The sequence below is a fragment of the Ornithodoros turicata genome, chromosome 4 (assembly GCF_037126465.1).
Source record: "Ornithodoros turicata isolate Travis chromosome 4, ASM3712646v1, whole genome shotgun sequence".
NCBI lineage: Eukaryota > Metazoa > Arthropoda > Arachnida > Ixodida > Argasidae > Ornithodoros > Ornithodoros turicata.
Window position 1 is genome coordinate 47,164,321 of NC_088204.1, and position 18,877 is coordinate 47,183,197.

Genomic DNA, 18,877 nt, shown 5'->3' on the forward strand with positions numbered 1-18,877 from the left:
AAAAAAAAAAGTTAAAATTCCGCTTTAGCCCCGGCTGCTTCATTGTCGCAAAGAAGAGCGCAATGAAGGTGCGGGGAGAGGAGGAATTGTTACCGCCTCTTGTTATACCTTTTTTCCCTCATTTTGACCTTGATGCTGGTGACAATCGCCTTATCAATAAGAAAACAAAACAACCGCCTTATCACAAAGAAGGCAACACAAATGAAAGCGGAGACACTTTCTCTTTCAGACGCACATTTCCCTGCGCTTCTTTGCGACAATCAAGCAGGCGGGGCAAAAGCAGCATTCTCAGTAATTTTTTTGAGTAATTTCTGATGCGATACTGTGCATAGTTTTTGCTGGGTCTGCGGTTATCAGTGGAGCACTTTATATTTCTGTAAAAAAGTGAGGCTCGCTTGGCAATTTTCAAAGTTCAATTTAAAATAAATAAATTTCCCTCAATTGAAAATTGTCCAAAGCCTTCCTCAATGGCGGCAAAAGATTCCAGAAGGTAATTGCCGAAAGTCCCACAATCCTCCGGCGAGTACGTCACATCACAATTTTTTATCACCTTAGGTGAAACACCCTGTATATGCCCCTTCCGGGCGAATACATGAATATTAGATGGTGCAATAGGTCTCATTGTTCTCGGCCCCGATGCTATACTGAACATCGCGTTCATTGTCGTTATTGTGTAAGTTGGCGTGCTCGAAACGTCACGCGATCGCGTGTGGGAACCCCTTTTTGGGCATTCGAAATACACGTCAGGATTGACCTTCAGGTGGGAGCTCGAGAGGAATCGCAAGTAGGTGATGCATTTATTGCGCGTTACACAATAACGAGAAGCCCAACATCGGGCACTGCAGGTAGTGCCGTCGTCACTTCTAACCAATCTCCCGTTTCCGTTACCTAGCCACGACAAGCGCAGGACAACCAGGGAAGGGATGCTCAATTCGTCGAGGGATGCCGCCAAGGTACCGCTTGACAGTGCAAATTAATTCTCAGAACGGGCGGTAAACGAACCCGGAGGAATGCCAGCCCCGGAAAAAAATTTCCTGCATCTTTGGACATTCTGCCAAGCGTGTTTGAATGCAGTAGCTTTGTGGTCATATTTAGTGCTAAATTTTTGTTAGATTTAAAGATTAGCTAGGGCTATATTTTTGAGATACTAATAAATTTTTATTATTAGGCTTTCAATGTTTCAGTGCGTTCAATAGGCGTTCAGTGTGAATGGTCATTGCACGACGTGTTTCCTGTGGCTGTCGAGACGTTGCTGTAGTCTGGCTTCTGCCGCACGTCCTGCAGCACGTCCTTTACGTTGCGCTTCTGCGCGTTGTTTCTGTTCGTGCTTGTCAGAAATGTGATATTCAGGCGCTCACCCTCGTTTCACTGGCATTGTAGACAGAACATTTTGCTCCATAATAGTCCCAAATCAATTACGTACTGGCGTGCGCGTATAGCGTTGAAAGGTGACGAAAGTCTCACGTAATCTAGTCAAAATGTAGCCAAGTAAGCCATATGACAGGGGCAACATTTCCTTAGGTCTGGGGAACACAACACGGAAAAAGTACAAAACAGGAGGATGACACAGGACTGGCTATGTGTTGAGCTACAGAGAGAGCTGTTTGGTTCCTTTTCGCTTTACCAACGTCTATTTTTATTTTGTCGAATGATGCGCAAGGCCAAAAGTGACCAGTACGCAGTACCGAATACTGCCGCGCCTGTGTAAATAATGTGTTTGGACTACTTGTCGAATTCCTCACAGGAACCAGTCACCGTCATCAAAGTAAGGTCGTTGTTCCTGGGAGGAAAGGTGTAAGGTGTCATCCCTCGCATGAAAATAATGTTATTCAATGAAGGGATGAATTTTGTTTCACCCTAATACACACATCATGACACATGCGGGGAAAGATTACTGGCGCTGCGACGCCGCAACATAGAAGGACGGTACATTTGATGAATAGTTATCGTCTTCAAAGCGCTGTCTGCTTTCCACCTGTCCGTACAATGTGTCACTGTTGAACATAGTTGACAAAACGATGAAGGCAGGCTTGCAATATCGTGCATATCTCTTTTCTTCCTATTTCGCGGTGTTCCACAGTTTGGCCTAGGAGAGGTAGCCAAATATAGTCCAATAGCGAACTCCGCCCAAGCAAGCAATGGCCGATGGCCGACGGTTGGCAAAAAGTTGGATGACAGCTGGCCAACGCCTCCTTTGGCCAGCCAACGTTGGCGTAATGTTGCATACTGGTAGACGGAGCGACATACTTGGCAAGCCGGCGGCCTAGGAACAGACCCGTACCAAGAAACGAGCTCGTTGGCCAAGCACTTTCCAAGCACGGCTAGGTTGGCAGGCCAAGCTCTTGCTAACCTTGGTGCAATCTCGGTATGTCGCCTCGTGGAAAGGGTAACGCAGAATGGTGTAGCAGTGCATAAGCTCGACTTTCGATGGACCAAGTGAGTATCTCAAATCAAAAGCAGTAAGAAACAGAGGCGTCATCTTCATGGGGTGCTAATACGACAAGCAGTTCATCATTCCAGTGTTCTTTGAGCATGCATTTAATTAAACTTGGACACCTCACCCTTTATTTTGACTATCAGGTGAACAGGGCTCTCGAATTTGTGAAAGTTCGCGAGGCAACCCATATACAGTATCAGTTCTTCCTCAGGAAAGAAATGCAATTGCTTGGAACAGATCCGTATCAAGAAACAAGCTTGTTGGCCGATCCTGTACCAACCAAGGCCAGGTATGCCAGCCTGACCACTGCCGAGCTTGGCCCAACCTTTGTTTGTTACTTGAGTGGTTGGTTAAAGATTGGGAACACACTGGCTTGCTAAATGTTGGCAAATTGTTGGCCAAGGAACAGATCCGTACCAAGAAACGACGTCGTTGGCCAACCACAAGCCAAGCGTGGCCAGGTTGGCTGGCCAAGCCAGTGCCAAGGTTGGCCCAAGGTTTTCCTGTTGCTTGGGCGGTAATGGGGCTCCAGCCGACATCGAAAGTACCCAAAGTACGCTACTTATAGCCAAGTCTGACGAACATCCGTACGTCCCGAACGTTCTCGCGCCTTGTGTAGATTGTAAGCAAAGATGTAAAGAAAGAAGATGGCAGTAATTACTAATTAGTCATATTCATATGCATGACAATGGTGGCTTTCATGTTGAGAGGTGGCTCTACGCATGCTGGGACTTGGCATTTCTGGTCCGAATTTTAGTTTCGCTCAACTGGAGCAAAGCAATAGTTTCTAAACTCTGGCTGAAACGACAACCAAGATGAGTTCGCCTGGGAATGCCTGCCCCCCAGACAAACAAGAAACTTCAACAAATAATTCGCACGCACTTTTTTATGGCAAAGTTTTGATTTCGTGACACTTGGTGCATATTTCGGTTGCGTTTGGCGCGCCCTTTGATGTTTTGCTGTGCGAAATGTTTCAGATAACAAGCAACATTTCAGATATGGTACAACGAAATATACAGACAGTACTTTACACAGCAATGTTCAGCACCCTGAGGATCAAACGCAGGTAGTCGTTTCCTTTTAGTTTGATACGAAGTTATGACTTTAGTGAAATTACTTTCACATTGTGAGTTTATAATGATATCACAGCCACGCACCATTCAACACGCTAAGGCACAGGATCCCAGGGTACGAGATACATTCTATGCCCTTTTTCTCGCAGAATTCGTGCAGTTAAGCGCTGAACATCCGCCCATTTTTACGTTGAAAACACGCTGATCCTATGTTACTCCTGCAGAACTTGGGACTGAAAGCATATATCCACGTGACATTGCAACTTCCCTTACGTCATATTGACAGGAAGTTGCAAACCACCCATAGTCATATTTCGATACCTTTTAATTTTATCAGGGAAATTGTTCGTTGCGTCACTATTCCCACAACTGCAAGTCACTTTATGGTTTCCCTTCGTTCTTGCTTCATTTGGTCTTTTATGGTTCATTTAAGACGATGATCATTATTTTGTACACGATGCACGTGTTTCGCCTGTCATCATGGCGCACGGTCAAAATAATACGGCCAAATAGAATCATTACGGTAATTATCGCATCACAGCATAAAATGCTAATAAGTAGGGATGAGTGGGGGTATGAAAAAGCACGACCCACATCCGCACCCGCAGCAATGTCATTGGTGCAATTCGCATCCACACCCGCACATCCCGACGCGTTCCCGCATACCCGCAAACGTATCCGCAGCCCAATGCGTACGCAGATTTCAATTAAAGCACCGAATGACTAAATGATGCCGGGGGCACTGTCCGTTAGGCCGCGTAACCACATGCGGAGAATCTGCGCGGAAACGCGAACGCGGCGCGGTAAACTCTTGCCGCTGTGCGGAAAAAAGCCATCTCCGCTTTCCGCTTTTTGCGATCGCGCAGTTGTGCGACTTTTAGCGGCATCCGCACATGCTCGGCCAATCAGGAAGTAAACGGAAGTTGCGTGCTTTCTTGTTTTCTTCCGGCCTCCCGAACGGAGAGCATTGATGGCGTCGTTGACTGGAAGGTATGTAGCAGTGATGCTCACGTTCACATTATAGAGCGTTGCGTTAAAATTACTTTTTGGGTCGACACTGGAGTAAAATTCGGGAGTGCAGGTAAGTAAAGTGTATGATATTGACTGTCATACTCTCAGAAAGTTGAAAGCTAAACATGACAAGAAAAGAATGCGCTATCGCCACAGCGAGCGAACCCAAAGGCTGCGTTTCTTGAGTCTGCGATGTTGATCGCATGTCTGATGATGGAGAATCGCGGGCGGAGGCAGCATAGTTGGGGCGGCATGCATACGCGTCCGCTTGCGGCAGGCGATTGCGCACATCTCTACCGCATGTGGGTACGCGGCCTTAGCGAGCCGCTTTTCCAACGCGTCAGACGCTGTGGCGACTGCTGACGTGGTTGTCAGCTCACTAACGAGAAGCGTACCAGTTCTGGTGCGCAAAGATAGCCAAAATTAGCCCCATGTGGCAAACATATACAGGGTGTCCCAGAAAACGTGTCATTGAATTATAATAAAAAAAAACTACACCACCTAGAGTCATGCGGTCAATGGCATTTGTTCTTACTGGGTTTTTGCCACCTCCTCATGTGAATGTCGTGTAACGTAACTTTAATTATGTAAATTTTTACGAGCTTAAGTCGGAAATTTGCCTAGTAAAGGTCACTTTTTTAGCCCACAAATGTGAAGAGCGTGTCTAATTTAATTAGATTAATGATAATTGACAGGGATATTCAGGAGCTATCCCATCGGAAAAATAGCGGAACATCATGCTCTACGGAGGTCGCACAGAATAGCGCACGAAGAATTTTTCAGCGCAATTTTTGACAGTCCGACGAAAGGAGGTTGGAAACCCAACCCTCCCCGACATCGCAGAAAGAGATAAAACAGGCACGGCTTATCACGTCCGACTTTCGCTGGGATAATGCTTTTTCTCTTCCAATTTTAGGAACTGTTACTTTTTCTACTATCACTCTGTGGGCTGGCTTCGGAACCTCCTTTCGTCGCACTGAGAGCGATTGCGCTCAAAAAGTCATCGCGCGCTATGGTCCGGTGCTCCGAAAAGCATGATATTCAGATATTTCTTCCGATGGGATAGCTCGTGAATATCACTCTGAATTATCATGAATTTGAGTGAATTCGGCACGCTCTTCATATTGGTGGGGTAAAAAAGTGACCTTTACTTGGCAAATTTTCGAGTTCAGCTCGCAAATATTTACATAATTAAACTTGGAGTACATGACATTCGCATTAGGAGGTGGCAAAAACCTAATAAGAACAAATGCTGTTGACCGCGTGATTCTAGGTGGCGTAGTTTTTTTATTATAATTCAATGACACGTTTTCTGGGACACCCTGTATTTCAAAGAGTGGCAACAACAACTTTATTTTGAGATGATGAATGGTGAGTTTTATCGCCAGGGACGATACTCTACCCCATTCCTTCATTGCATACAACCAACCTTCGCGAACCATTCTCTCCGGGTCTCTTATGCCCCTGTCACACGGGGAAACTGAGTGTCATTCCCAAGGAATGACATTCGTTCAGTGCTACACGAGTACGCAGAATGACATTACATGCGACTAGCATTCGCTCAGCGAATGGGTTCGAGGAACTCATTCGCTCCTCTCCACGAACTGCGTACCCTGGACTGCCGTCAGGCGTGGACTGAGAGGCAATCAGAAACAACAACGTTAAAGGTCAGCCCCGGGGATACCTTGACTTCTTGAAACTATATTCTGGAAGCCCATATCGAACTGTCTCTGTAACCACCCTTCATTTCCACAAAACAGCCCCATATTTTAAATAATCGTAAATTAACCATTTCGAAACAGATCATGGGGGCCGCCATTATTATGACGGCAGCTGTTCACGCGGTCTATACCGCTGACGTAAGTGATATCAGTGTTCTTCAAGACATCCCTCCCTCTTTATGCAGCATACGGGAATGTAGACAGGCGATAGTGGCAGGGAGCGTCTGCTCCATGGTCTGCTCTATCGACGTAGGCTTCTTGATTGCATCGTTTTTTGTGGGATGATCTACCAACGCCAAAACACGCTATTGATACCACTTGTGCGGTTAGGATTCGTGCAATTATGCTGTCGCGTGTCGGCCAGCGGCAAACTGGCGAAGAACACAATGGACGTCACGTATCGTCAACCGAACTGTGCTACGCCTACATACGAAAGATATTTTTATTCGCATTGTAGGTATCTTTGATAAGGTCAATTCATTGCTTAATTGAAGACTTCACTCTCTTATCGTTACGGCTCACCATTGCTGCATCACTTGCTGCTTGCATGCACATGCGGTATATCTTTCTCTCTCACGAATGCATGGCGTTTGACGTTACAGAAACAGCACACTTCTTGGCATTATAATCGGGTGAACGGGTTGTGTTTGGCAACGCCATGCTATCGTATACACACTGTAGGTACGTACGTAAGAATTAGGCGTGAATGACAACTTTACTGCAGATTCGCGATGAACGTATTTGCCGAAATTTTACGCTGTCGAGAGAGCAAGCACCAGATACAAGAACAAGCAAGAGACTTACATGAGGGCATACGTGGCTTATGAGAGCTTAAGAGCACAAAAAGAAAGAATGGAAAAAATAAATGAAATCAAAAATTCACTGCACAGTACAAGGACACCGTGGAAGTGCGATTATCAGGGATATCTTCGCACCTTATTTCGGCTGGTTTACTAGTCCAATGCAGCCGTGCGCACAACACTACACACACACACACTAATCAACCACTAAAAAAACGAGAGGAAAAGAAAAACATGAAGATGATGAGTTGCTTGCCTATGTCATCTACACCATTATTACATCTGCATGCTCGTTTCAGGAGCGAGTTACTTCTTGTATAAATGCACATCTCCACACATTCCACAAATACTGTAATTTTACACGTAACATTGAATAGACCATAATTTTATTGAATACACAGAGATCATAAAACTATCTGACTGCCCTGCATACCCCATCGCAACAGGTAAACAAGTGCACTACAAATGGACAGAATACAGGTGCAGTTGATGTGTCCTGTAGTGTGTCTTACGTGCAAAATGAGGTCATTCCCCACAAACCAGTGAAAGGGGTTGAAACACCATCATACCACATGAACATAAAAAGCTTCCACCGACCCCACAGACACGACGCACGCGCACATCACGCAGAAAACACCGTTGACTATCTAATCATCAGCCTTCCATGCAGTCAACGAACTTTCTACGAATGCGAAAACTCATGGAGAAACGTAGCCGATACCTACATCTACGGATCTACACCCACCACCTGGCTCACAACACAGTACCTAAAGGCCTCACCCCTAAAACAGTTCCTGCATTAGGAAAACTAGAGCCAGAGTGGGCATCAGCCCTTAGCAACACAGCCCGTACGTTTCTAGAAATATTAAAGAAACAGTGCCACGCGCAACTCGCTACGATCCAGGCCCATATAAGCAATATCAGTCTCACCGACGCGGAGGCAAACACTCTCGAACTACACATTCAACAACTCAACCGCGAGCTAGCTAACAAGGAACACTCAAAAGTCGGAAAACCTAATTCCAACAACGACATGGATACCCGACCCACTAACACAACACACGCAGCAGCCGAACAAGTCATTTCCAGCACCACAACCACAACTCTCCGCAACATCGCTGAGCCACCCCGAGAAAACGCTTACGCAAGCACCGTAATAGATATATCACGCTCACTAACCAGCGACGAACTACAAGTCCTCTCTAGGGGGTTAACATTCTGCCCTACACTGAATTCTGTTAACGAATACGAAATCCACAAAGACATATCAGAATTTGCGAGACGGCGACGCCTTAGAGAATTATTCGCTGATACAACACAAGAAAACAACAACGACCTCCGACTACCATCAACCTGGACACCAAATCACGACCGAGAACCCGCATTAGACCTGTACATTAAACAAGTAAGCAACGACATCCTTCGCGGTATTTCCCAAAGCTCGCGTGGTCACAACCTCACTAAAACACAGCGTGACATCATCAAAGCGCTAGCTGACAGAGATGATATCATTATCAAGCCCGCAGATAAGGGTGCGAGTATCGTCATCTGGCTCACAGATAAATATATTTCTGAAGCTCATAGGCACCTCAATAATACCCAACACTACCTCAAACTGGACCATGACCCAACAAAGGAGTACACGGCGCTAATAACCCATACCATACAGGACCTCCACGAACGAAAGCTCATCACACGTGATGACCTCAGATATCTCACCCCATAAAACACAGGCGCAGGTCGTTTCTATTTACTGCCCAAAATCCACAAGGTACACGCCAACGGGCTCTATACGGCTGACATCCCCGCCAGGCCAATTGTATCTAATAACAACACACCAACAGAAAGACTCTCGAAATTCCTGTACCACTATTTAAACCATATTCCGACAACACTGCTATCGCATGTACAAGACACACCCCACCTCCTCAGAATAATCAGAGATATCAACAAACACTAGTACATTTGGTAGGGACACAATACTAGCGACGCTGGATGTGACATCACTGTATACTAACATCCCACACAACGACGGAATCACAGCCCTCTGCAATACCCTTTCTACAACAAACACCAGAAAAGACACGGAAGCCATACTCGCTCTAATGGACTTGGTCCTTAAACTGAACTACTTCGAGTTCAATGGCGAATACTACCTACAAGTACACTATGGTATTACGGTACAAGTATGGGCACACCTGCTGCACCCACATACGCAAATATCTTCATGGGGTTCTTAGAAAACAAAGTTCTCAGCTCCCTCTCATTAAAACCCACTGTGTACCTTCGATACATCAATGATATACTGATAATATGGGAACACGGGGAACATGAATTTCAAAAGTTCGTAGATCTAATGAACACCACGCATAGCAACATAATGTTCACATCACAACAGTCAATTCACTTAATTAACTTCCTCGACACCACAATATCACTAGACAACGGCAACCTCACCACAACCCTGTACAAAAAGCCAACTGACGAACAACAATACCTTCACTTCAAGAGTCACCACCCGCGTCACTGTAAGGTTGGAATTCCTAATGGGTAGAGTGTAAGACCACGCAGAATTTGTTCAAACGACACAGATTACGCTGAGAAGCTTGACGAACTCTGCAGTACACTTGCCCAAAGGGACTATCCAGACTCCCTCCTAACCGGATTCCGTCGCAAGGCACTCACACTCGATCGAAAGAAGGTTCTGGAAAACCGAAAAAATCTTGACGCGTGCCAAATAAGCTTCATCACAAGATATTCCAACGCACTTCCAAACATCAAAGCCATTCTACAGTAGCACGAGCCCCTCCTCCAAAGCAGTGACCGACTTAGCAATATATTCACCCATCCCATACAGGTGACATACCGACGCGCAAAAAGCCTAGCAGACTCCTTGGTCAGTGCCAAAATCAGCAAAACGAGCACCCCGTACACGGGAACACGACTCTGCAACCTCCCGCGCTGCAAAACATGCAAGCACGTTCAACACGCAAACTCCATCAAACGCACTGCGAGCAATTACACCCACCCCGTTAACCACGCATTCACATGCACAAGCTCCAATGTCATATACTGCATTGAATACGGCGACTGCTCTATGCAATACATTGGTGAAACCGGTCAACAAATGAACAACCGCCTTACCGGACACAGAACCGACACGTCCAACAAACTCCCCAAAGCAGTCGCCGAATATTTTAACGTACCTGATCACAATTTTGACAACATTAAACTATATATTCTAGAAACCGGGTTTAGATCCCCACGTGACAGACGTGATAGGGAGTCTTATCTCATATACAAGTTCAACGCTCTTCACCCGTCCGGTATCAGCAAATCACAAGGCACCCTAGAAACACTTCACAAATAAAATATGCTTTTCCCTTCTATCTCCATTATCATTTGTTATGTTCTGCATGGCCACTGCTTTCTGCTTTCTTTATTGCATGCCACAACTTTGTATTACAAATATTTTAAAAAAAACCTTTGCTCGTTCTGGAATTTTCCCCACATAACCACTAACCTCCTTATCTTTCGCTATGCTTGCCAATTCTTGCCTGTTGTCCCGTTTCGTCCACGTGTTCGTGAACCTCCCATTTTTTTGTAACCGGTCTGGACCCTAGATCACTACGTTCACATAATCCCCTCCACACTCTAACAAAACGGCCCATTCACTCCGACCGTAGCAGCCCGTACGGACCCTTTCTTCCCTCCGGGCTGTTGACCCACAATTCGCATGAACCTTTAAACACGTCACACCTAACCCTTTAAATACCATGCCAATGATGAGGACGGTGCCCAGAAGAAGAACAGTCTCTGTTCGAAATATCGGCGGCTTCTGTCCTGAGGCAACTCCCTTCCTACATCTCTACCGGTTCGCTGGATTTCTACCCATCTACTTTGTACCAATGTGTGTCTTACAACCAAGGTGGGAATAGTTTGTAGTAAACGGGCACCTTGAATAGCGAAACTCTAGCAGCTCTGATGTCACAGCCCTTAAGGCTATCAGTGGAATTGGCTGTAGCTCCGAGGTCTTTGACATCTGCGCTTTAGTCAGGCATCTGTTCGAGGGCTTTTATCTCGCGAAGTATGACACAATTGATCAATATTATGGAGAGCAATTCATGATGTAATAAATCACATCAATGAAAGCGTCCCAACCCCTTTAATTTTTTCCTGACACTTCATGTAGTTCAAATGGCTAAGGAACCTGGAGTACCATTTACTGTGTGCACGGAAATCTTGTGTTTGTTTCCCCACCCCTACGCTTCTACAGAAGCCACTGATTAATGGTGAATGAGGTGCCAAAAACCAAAAATCCTAGGTAGAGTCTGCTTGTACACGTTCACTGAAGCCCTTCTGTTGTCCACTTGCATTTAATGCTTTGCAGAGTTGTCAGCGTTGTAGTGACTCATTCACTGTAACACTTGCGGTGAGCTTGTGTAATCTCTTCCTTTTGTACGTGGGCTCATGAACAGCCACCGTCCACAGAGATCGAGCAGAGCGCCAGTAAGCTCCTGGACATACCTTGACCAGGGCTCGGAACCGTTATTTTTTGGGGTTCGGTTCAAGTTCCGGTTCAAGGTTATCGGTTCGAACAGGTTTACGTCTGCTGTACTAATCAGCAAAGTTCGAGGTAAATCGCTACTGTAACTAAGTTCCTTTGTTAGTAACTTGTACTAGAGTCCGGGTTGTCGGATTTATCCGAAAAAATCCGAAAAACATATAGCCCGGTGAAATTTTAAGCAATGTTTTTTTCGGATAACCGTGTTATTGTTCTTGGCCTCCTTTTGTGTCCTGGGTTTCTTCTGACCTCGGATACCGGCCCCGCCGGAACATGATAATGGTCTCCGCGACCTCGAGTTTCCTTACGCGGTCATACCGACCACTTTGAGGATTCACAGCCCGTGTTTTTCCCCAGTCTGTTTCCCTATTTCCTTGTTCTACATTGACCTAAGCACTAAAATGAGCATCGAACTGAGGTCATACAGAGTGATCTTTTTGGAAGGGCAACTAGTTGCGGTGCTGACGAGAAGATGGGACGCAAAAGACATTCTCCCCTGGTTACCACCAGGGTCTAGGGAGGAGGCCTGTAGCAGCACTAGTGCCATCGGATGATGGCAGCTCAGTTTGAACGTGAGCGCGCTGAGCGCGATTAAACCAGTTGTTCTCCACCAGGTCCCCCAAGGTCGCCATTTTCCCATGTATTTGTTCCTATCCCGATGCGTGCAATGCCGGAGGCCGCCCTTAGATACCCCATTGTTACCAGACGTTGGCTTGCGTGGATTGTAGCGCGCTAAAGATCCAGTTGAAGCACAATCCAAGCCAGGCCAAGTCACCGAAGGAGAAATAGACGGCTGCAGCGCCTGGTACGACAGGTACGCTATGTGATGCACGCAGCCGTGCACTAGATCCTTCCGATCGCTCAACACGTTTAAAAACGGGACCAAAAAGTGAAACACGACAGAGAAGGTTGTTATACGCGTTTTATTTGGACGTATAAAGACTAGATTCGTTCGCAGAAACAACAAAAACATTTTGCCGCTAAACTTAGCGCGCTGAAGTGATCCGGAACGGCAACAGTGGGGTATCTAGTGGCGGCCTTCTTCGTTGCACGCTTTTCCAAGGTGAGTTTGGGGGACCTGTTCTCCACCAGTCACGGGGTACGGTTGTCAGTCCTTTCCTACGCCACATGTACATCAAATCTTGCAGTTTGCACGTCGTTTGCCCGTTGCAGTCAACTTGGTGAATGTAATTCAGTGTAATGCAATTACTTTTTCAGTAACTGTAATCGTAATTGAATTACAATAGAAAATGAGTAATTGTAACTGTAATTTAATTACTTTTGTGAACATGTAATTGTAATCGTAACTCAATTACTTTGGAAAAGTAATTTTTACAGGTCTGAACGGTAACATCCATTTTATTCTGTACAAGCGGTAATGCACCAGCCTTTCACCTACGTACCCTATTATACTGACCCAATTTTTAAGAGCTTATTTTCGAGGTAAAAAATTCCCCATGATATGCGATCACGCATTAATTGTAAATGAATCACATTTATTCACTGTTTCAAACACGTTCCTCTTGATATAGCAATGAATGTCCTATATTTCAATGAAAAGATGGCTAAAGGATGGCCCACCGTGTGTATTTCTGATCTGTGAAGTAAAGATTCGGCACCAAAATATACAAGAAATCAAGGACTCCAGTAGTTGCCCAACTGAGTTTAAAGTGACTGTAGCATCCGTTTCGGGCGATTTCGAAACTATGATGTATTTTTATTTCTTATGAGCTGCTGGACACGGCATCGAAAACCCCACACAAAATAGTGGCGTTGTTCGGCTAATATTCGATGGAATACACGGCAAGAGCGGACGCCGGATGTTGTGTGTATTCCGTTAATCCCTCTTAAAAAGCGTGAAAACGTATTTATCTAAGAACCAATCAGGGCGCGGCCTCCAGAATCTGGACGCTTTTGATCCGCCGTCGTCTGCAAGCTCTGCAAGGCATTGGGATGCCAACATGTCCGACGCGAGCGAATGTTAACTGTCGTCGCTATCCAGATATCTCTTCGAGGACAGCAGTGATACAGTAATAGAGGATAATGCTCCTTATTCCACGGATCCGCTGTAACGACACTGTATACTAGAGATACGGAGACGGCACGACGATCACGCCGTTCGTCAGTTACGAGCAGCTTCTCGATTCAGTGCTTGACAGACGTCCACTTCAAAAACAACAGCTGCCTCTGCTGGTTTTGCAGTCAGAGGAGCCGGGGACGTGCATTGTGTTGCCGTGCAGTGGTCCAGCACATTGTTGCAGTGCATTACGGAGCAGCCTCTTTTTTTCCCCGACCTGTGCTACCGGCTGCAACTTCCTGCTCCAACAGACAATAGGTACAGTAACGTGGTTTTTCAATTTCTTTGAGGGGGCACTCGTTATCACTTTCAAACGATAGCTAGAAATCACGCAGCCATCGCTGATGCAATCGTACAGTTATACCAGTACCGCGTTAAAGTGATGTCGTGTCCGGAAAAGTGAAAGAAACTACAGATTCCGTATCAAATCTTGCCGTATCTGGCAAAATCACTTGTGAAAAGCGAACTTGCTAAATGCGTGATGACTTCCGCCGCAAGTGTTTTTCGATTCGACTCGGGCTAAATCCCATTTCATTCCCAAATTCCATCCACGAGCATGTATATGTGTGTATATATATTAAGTAGCAATAGGCATATCAAATGTAAATAGTACGTGGCTGCAGCATCGAACTAGACGTATCCATGCAATTTCACGTCTACCTCTTCCTTTTGTGCTGTATTTCACATGAAATGCATGTTCCTCCACAACTAGCACCCCACTTTTTATCGCCTGAATTCAGAAAAGCATCTCATCTGATCAAGTCCCACCCTGTTTATTACATTATGTGAAACATCTTGTTGGGCATGTTGGACTATGATATTAAAAAGGGTAAGAGTGCTAACAGTACAGGACATAAACACTAAGAAGGGACACACACACACCAAACACACTTCGGTGGCGTACTTTGTATATATGTTGCTTCATGTTTATACCGTGTGTACAGTTTAGCTTGGTTGTTTTTCATGGCACAACGTATATTTTAGTGCTTTTACCCTTTTTAATAGACCTAGCTCTCCCTGCTTGTAAGCAAATGACGTGATAGTGTTCGACACCGCCACTAATTTGGTAGAGTTCAACTAAGCTAGAAGCTAGGGGCGAACATTGTCGCGCCCCAAAGCCAAGGTTTTGATGGGATTACGATGGTCCCTGAAAGGGACGCGACCTTCAGTCCTACTTTTCTTTCAATAGGAGACAGCGAACAAGTGCCCATTCGTGGAACCCAGCCCTCCCCTTCCGATTTGTTTCGGTTTCAGTCTGTCTACCAACGCCATGATGACGTTTCTCGGGTAGGTGTCTGAGGTTCACCAGCTGGATCTGGGGCTCCCTGGATGTCCTGTTGCTCTTCCCATTGCCATATGAGGGTACTATCATATTCAGAAGGATAACGTATTCCATTTACATGTTATAACTTACCTTACTATGGATACAAATCTTTTTTACAATGCAGTATATTCAATGCAATAAAAAAATTAAGAAACAAAAAAAAAAAACAAAGAAGCTTGTGATCACAATGAGTTTTGCTACTTGCCTGTATTCGGAGCAAACTTGCGTAGTGGTGTAATTTGTACTAAGTGAGCATCTTCTAACAGGAAGAGACAGGGACACGAAAACGTACAAATAGACAATCCGCTTTACTAGCAACTAAGTTAAAGATTACTAGAATAAGGAATAAGTTGCTCACAGTTTTTCCAGAAGAATGTGCTGATCTTGCGCATGTGTTCTTAAATTGTTCTTCAAGTAAAAGAAATGCCTTTGTTGTATTTTGTCACACAGTTGCTATAGTAAAGCAGATCGTCTTGTTGCGTATGTTTATGTCCCTGTCTCTTGCTCCTTGAAGATGATTGCCTGTATTCGTAGGACATGAACATTATGTGAGTGTACATGTGTTCGCACACTTATTCCATTTCATGCAGGTTTCTTTCATATAAATTGCTGCTCTTTGCATCCTTTTGCTCCACAGCAATCCCGTGTTGTAACCCTGTTTGGACTTAAAGGGGCACTAAAATGCAAAAACAAGTTCACTTCAAATTACGTTACACACTATGTGAATTTCGTACTTGTTATCATAATTCAAAACTTTGATTCCGTTACGAAGCTACAATCAAAATTTTACTGGACTCTTTCTTGCTTCGGCGCTAAGCAGTGAGCGACACGTCAGCTCGTGCATCGGTGTTTTTTAGTCTATGCTGACCGTGCACGCGCATGCCACGCCATGGAGCAGTCCCGGTGAAAAACATAGTGCGCGTTGCGAAGCGGACTGGCGTTGCTGTTCGAAGGACGAGAAGATAAATATTACCAGTGGAACATTCGCGAGAACTGTTGTGGGCTACAATTCAGTTAATCGGTATTGAAAAATGCAGCGGTGCGCATCATGCTGCGCATATACGAAACACTACGTTCGGACCCGTTCCAAATCCACACGCCCACGATAGCTATGCGCGCGCTTCTCCTTCTGTCTCATTGGATGCCGCCAATCTTTCCCTCCTGGGGATCCCATTCGTTGCCGCCACAGACGGCTCTGTTTTCATTGCGTTTTTCTTCTCAACGGTAGCGTTGTGTGAACTGATTTTGTTTGAATTGTACCAACTGAAACACGAACTTTCATTTGAGAGCAACTTGGTTTTGCATTTTAGTGCCCCTTTAACATATTGGAGAATGGACAGGGAGAACAAATGCGGAGAGCGTTCAACTAGCAAGACATTTATTTGAACTAGGGGTGTTTGTCCAAATAAACCAGAAGCTAGTTGAACACTGGGTGTGTTTGTTGTACTTGTGCCTGTGCGTTCTCCATCATGTTCAACTTCACAGCGATGCATTCAGGTGCAGGGCCCTGTATTCCCATTTGCTTGTGGGATGAGTTAATGTATCACGTGCTAGCAGCCTAGCCAGTAGATCCAATGTGGGCATCAGATGTGCACAGAGGAGGGTCAACATGACGTATCCCTGAAATGCAACAGCAGCATAAGTGAGAGGAAAATGAAACAGCAACTAACCCACACAAAATATGTCTGCAATAACAAGTAGTCTATGAAACAATTTCTCCCTGATGCCACTTTGGACATCTTTGTCCATAAATGTAAATTGGTAGAAAATCTACCGAACTGGTTAGGAAATGTGAAGGAAAGTGCCTCTGTAGGACAGCTACCAATATTTTGACTGTTGTTCTTCTGTGCACTGTCCTCATCATTGCTACGGTATTTAAAGGGCATGGAAGGACTCAAGAAGAAATATGATGGGAGAATTAGAGTTACAATCCCTGTGCAGAATATGAATACATCTCAACAAAAGGGACACATAAGACAGCGTCAAAGTTTCACTTCACAGTGTGCTTAAGTCTTAATTACATCTAGACAATAGAAACAGTTACGGGCATGAGACTTATACTATCCAAAGTTGCACCACATTAATGTACTCATCTCACTCACAGCAAGAAATAAGAAATGCTGCCTTTGTGCCCTTAAATGTGTGATTTCGTCACGGTAGACACTTTCATTATGTCAAACATGCGAAGTGTCTTTGTAACATTATGGCTGAGTACAGGAAGACGCTTCCCAGTGACCTATTTTCTACCCAGGGCTGGCTGCAAGCAGTTGTTCCTTTCGCCCATGTACCTCTTGTTGTTCGTGAGCATTGCTGTTGGCGCAAGATGGACCCTTCGACGAGGGTTCTATAGTCTTGCTCAACTTAAGAAGGAAACGAAATCTAGTTAGTCAGCTCTCAAGATATTACTGCACGGCAGATAGGATGGTTGGGTGCAGAGAGGTTACGCTCAATAGCTGCGCCAGATAATGTAATTGTATCTATTTCACTATTGCATCTTATTCTTGTGTGAGGAAACTCCAAATTTTACTATTGCACCTCCTTATCTCCAACGTCACATGTCTCAATTCAGCCATGAGATACAAGTAATAATCTGGATTCAATCTAAGATATACACGAATATCTGTATAGCTTATGGGCATATTGTTGAAAGTATGACAGACGTCTCATGCGCATGAGATCTCGCGAGGCTGTGACTGTAACTGTTTTTGTACTCCTCACTAGACAATGTGTATTCAAATATGAGATCTGCCAGCACAGGGCTTGAACTTCCTTTTCAGAATCTGAACTCCCTGTTATTTTGGAAAGGGGTAAGCTCAGGTCCTGAGGGTCAGTCGGGCTGCACCAGGGGAGATAAATTTGTTTTTGTCGTGCTATACATGTCACATCGCTGTGACATGTAGCACAACATCAGCAGCACGTAGACTGGTAGAAATCCAGCGAACCAGTATAAGGAAGTATGAAGGGAATTGCCTCAAGACGAGAGTCGCCGATATTTCGAACAGAGACTGTTCTTCTAGGCAACGTCCTCCTCGTTGCCTAACCCTTTAACTACAATGCCAATGATGAAGACGGTGCCCAGAAGAACAGTCTCTGTTCGAAATATCAGTGGCTCTCGTCCTGAGGCAACTCCCTTCAAACATCAGCAGTAGTATTGCAAAATAATTATGCTTCTACAACATATGCTTCACCATACCACGTTGACGCAGCTGTTATATTAGTATCTCGAGGTGCTGGTGTGGAAAAGCTGATATCGCCAAAGGACGCCAGTTGTACACTTTGAGCTGTGCTCATCTCTGCACACCCTAGCAACGACTGAGACTATGTTAGAGGGAGGGTGCTAGAAGGTGGGAGGCTTGCCCTACTTGGCATCAGTAAGTGGGTCTGAGTACCTGCAAGGCAAGGTCGCAAACAGTTGTGGGTTTCTGAAAAGTGTAACTGCGCTGTATCGTAATGCTGCATCAATTCATGATAAAATAACACTATAATACTATTTGGAGCAGTCACATTCTACAGTGGAGATGTTGCCTTACGCAGTCTACTCTTTAATCCAATATTGCTCTGAACAGGGCTAGTGCGTACCTCTTTGACTCGTCCAAGAGGCCGCGATATTCGCGAAGAATTTTCCTTGGAGACAAGGACGATATCTCCAACTTTCACACTGTCTGAAGGTCGACGTGAACAGATATTGGCGAGCCGCAGACCTAATATGTATTCCTTGATCCACTTCTTCCAAAATAGCGTGGTCATGCTCTCTCGATAAACCCAACGTCTTTGTAGAACTTCCGAAGTTGACGTGTCCTCAGTTGTTACGTTGTCCGGAGGAAGAGCTGTGATCCTTTTCCCTACAAGGAAGTGAGCAGGGGTGAGGAC

General features: G+C 45.1%; 1 protein-coding gene across 1 annotated transcript in view; it reads right to left on the reverse strand.

Moving 5' to 3' along the window:
• LOC135392403 (high-affinity choline transporter 1-like) overlaps positions 1 to 18,877 on the reverse strand; it is a 254,458-nt gene that overhangs the window by 167,773 nt on the left and 67,808 nt on the right. The gene's annotated exons all lie outside the window — the stretch shown is intronic.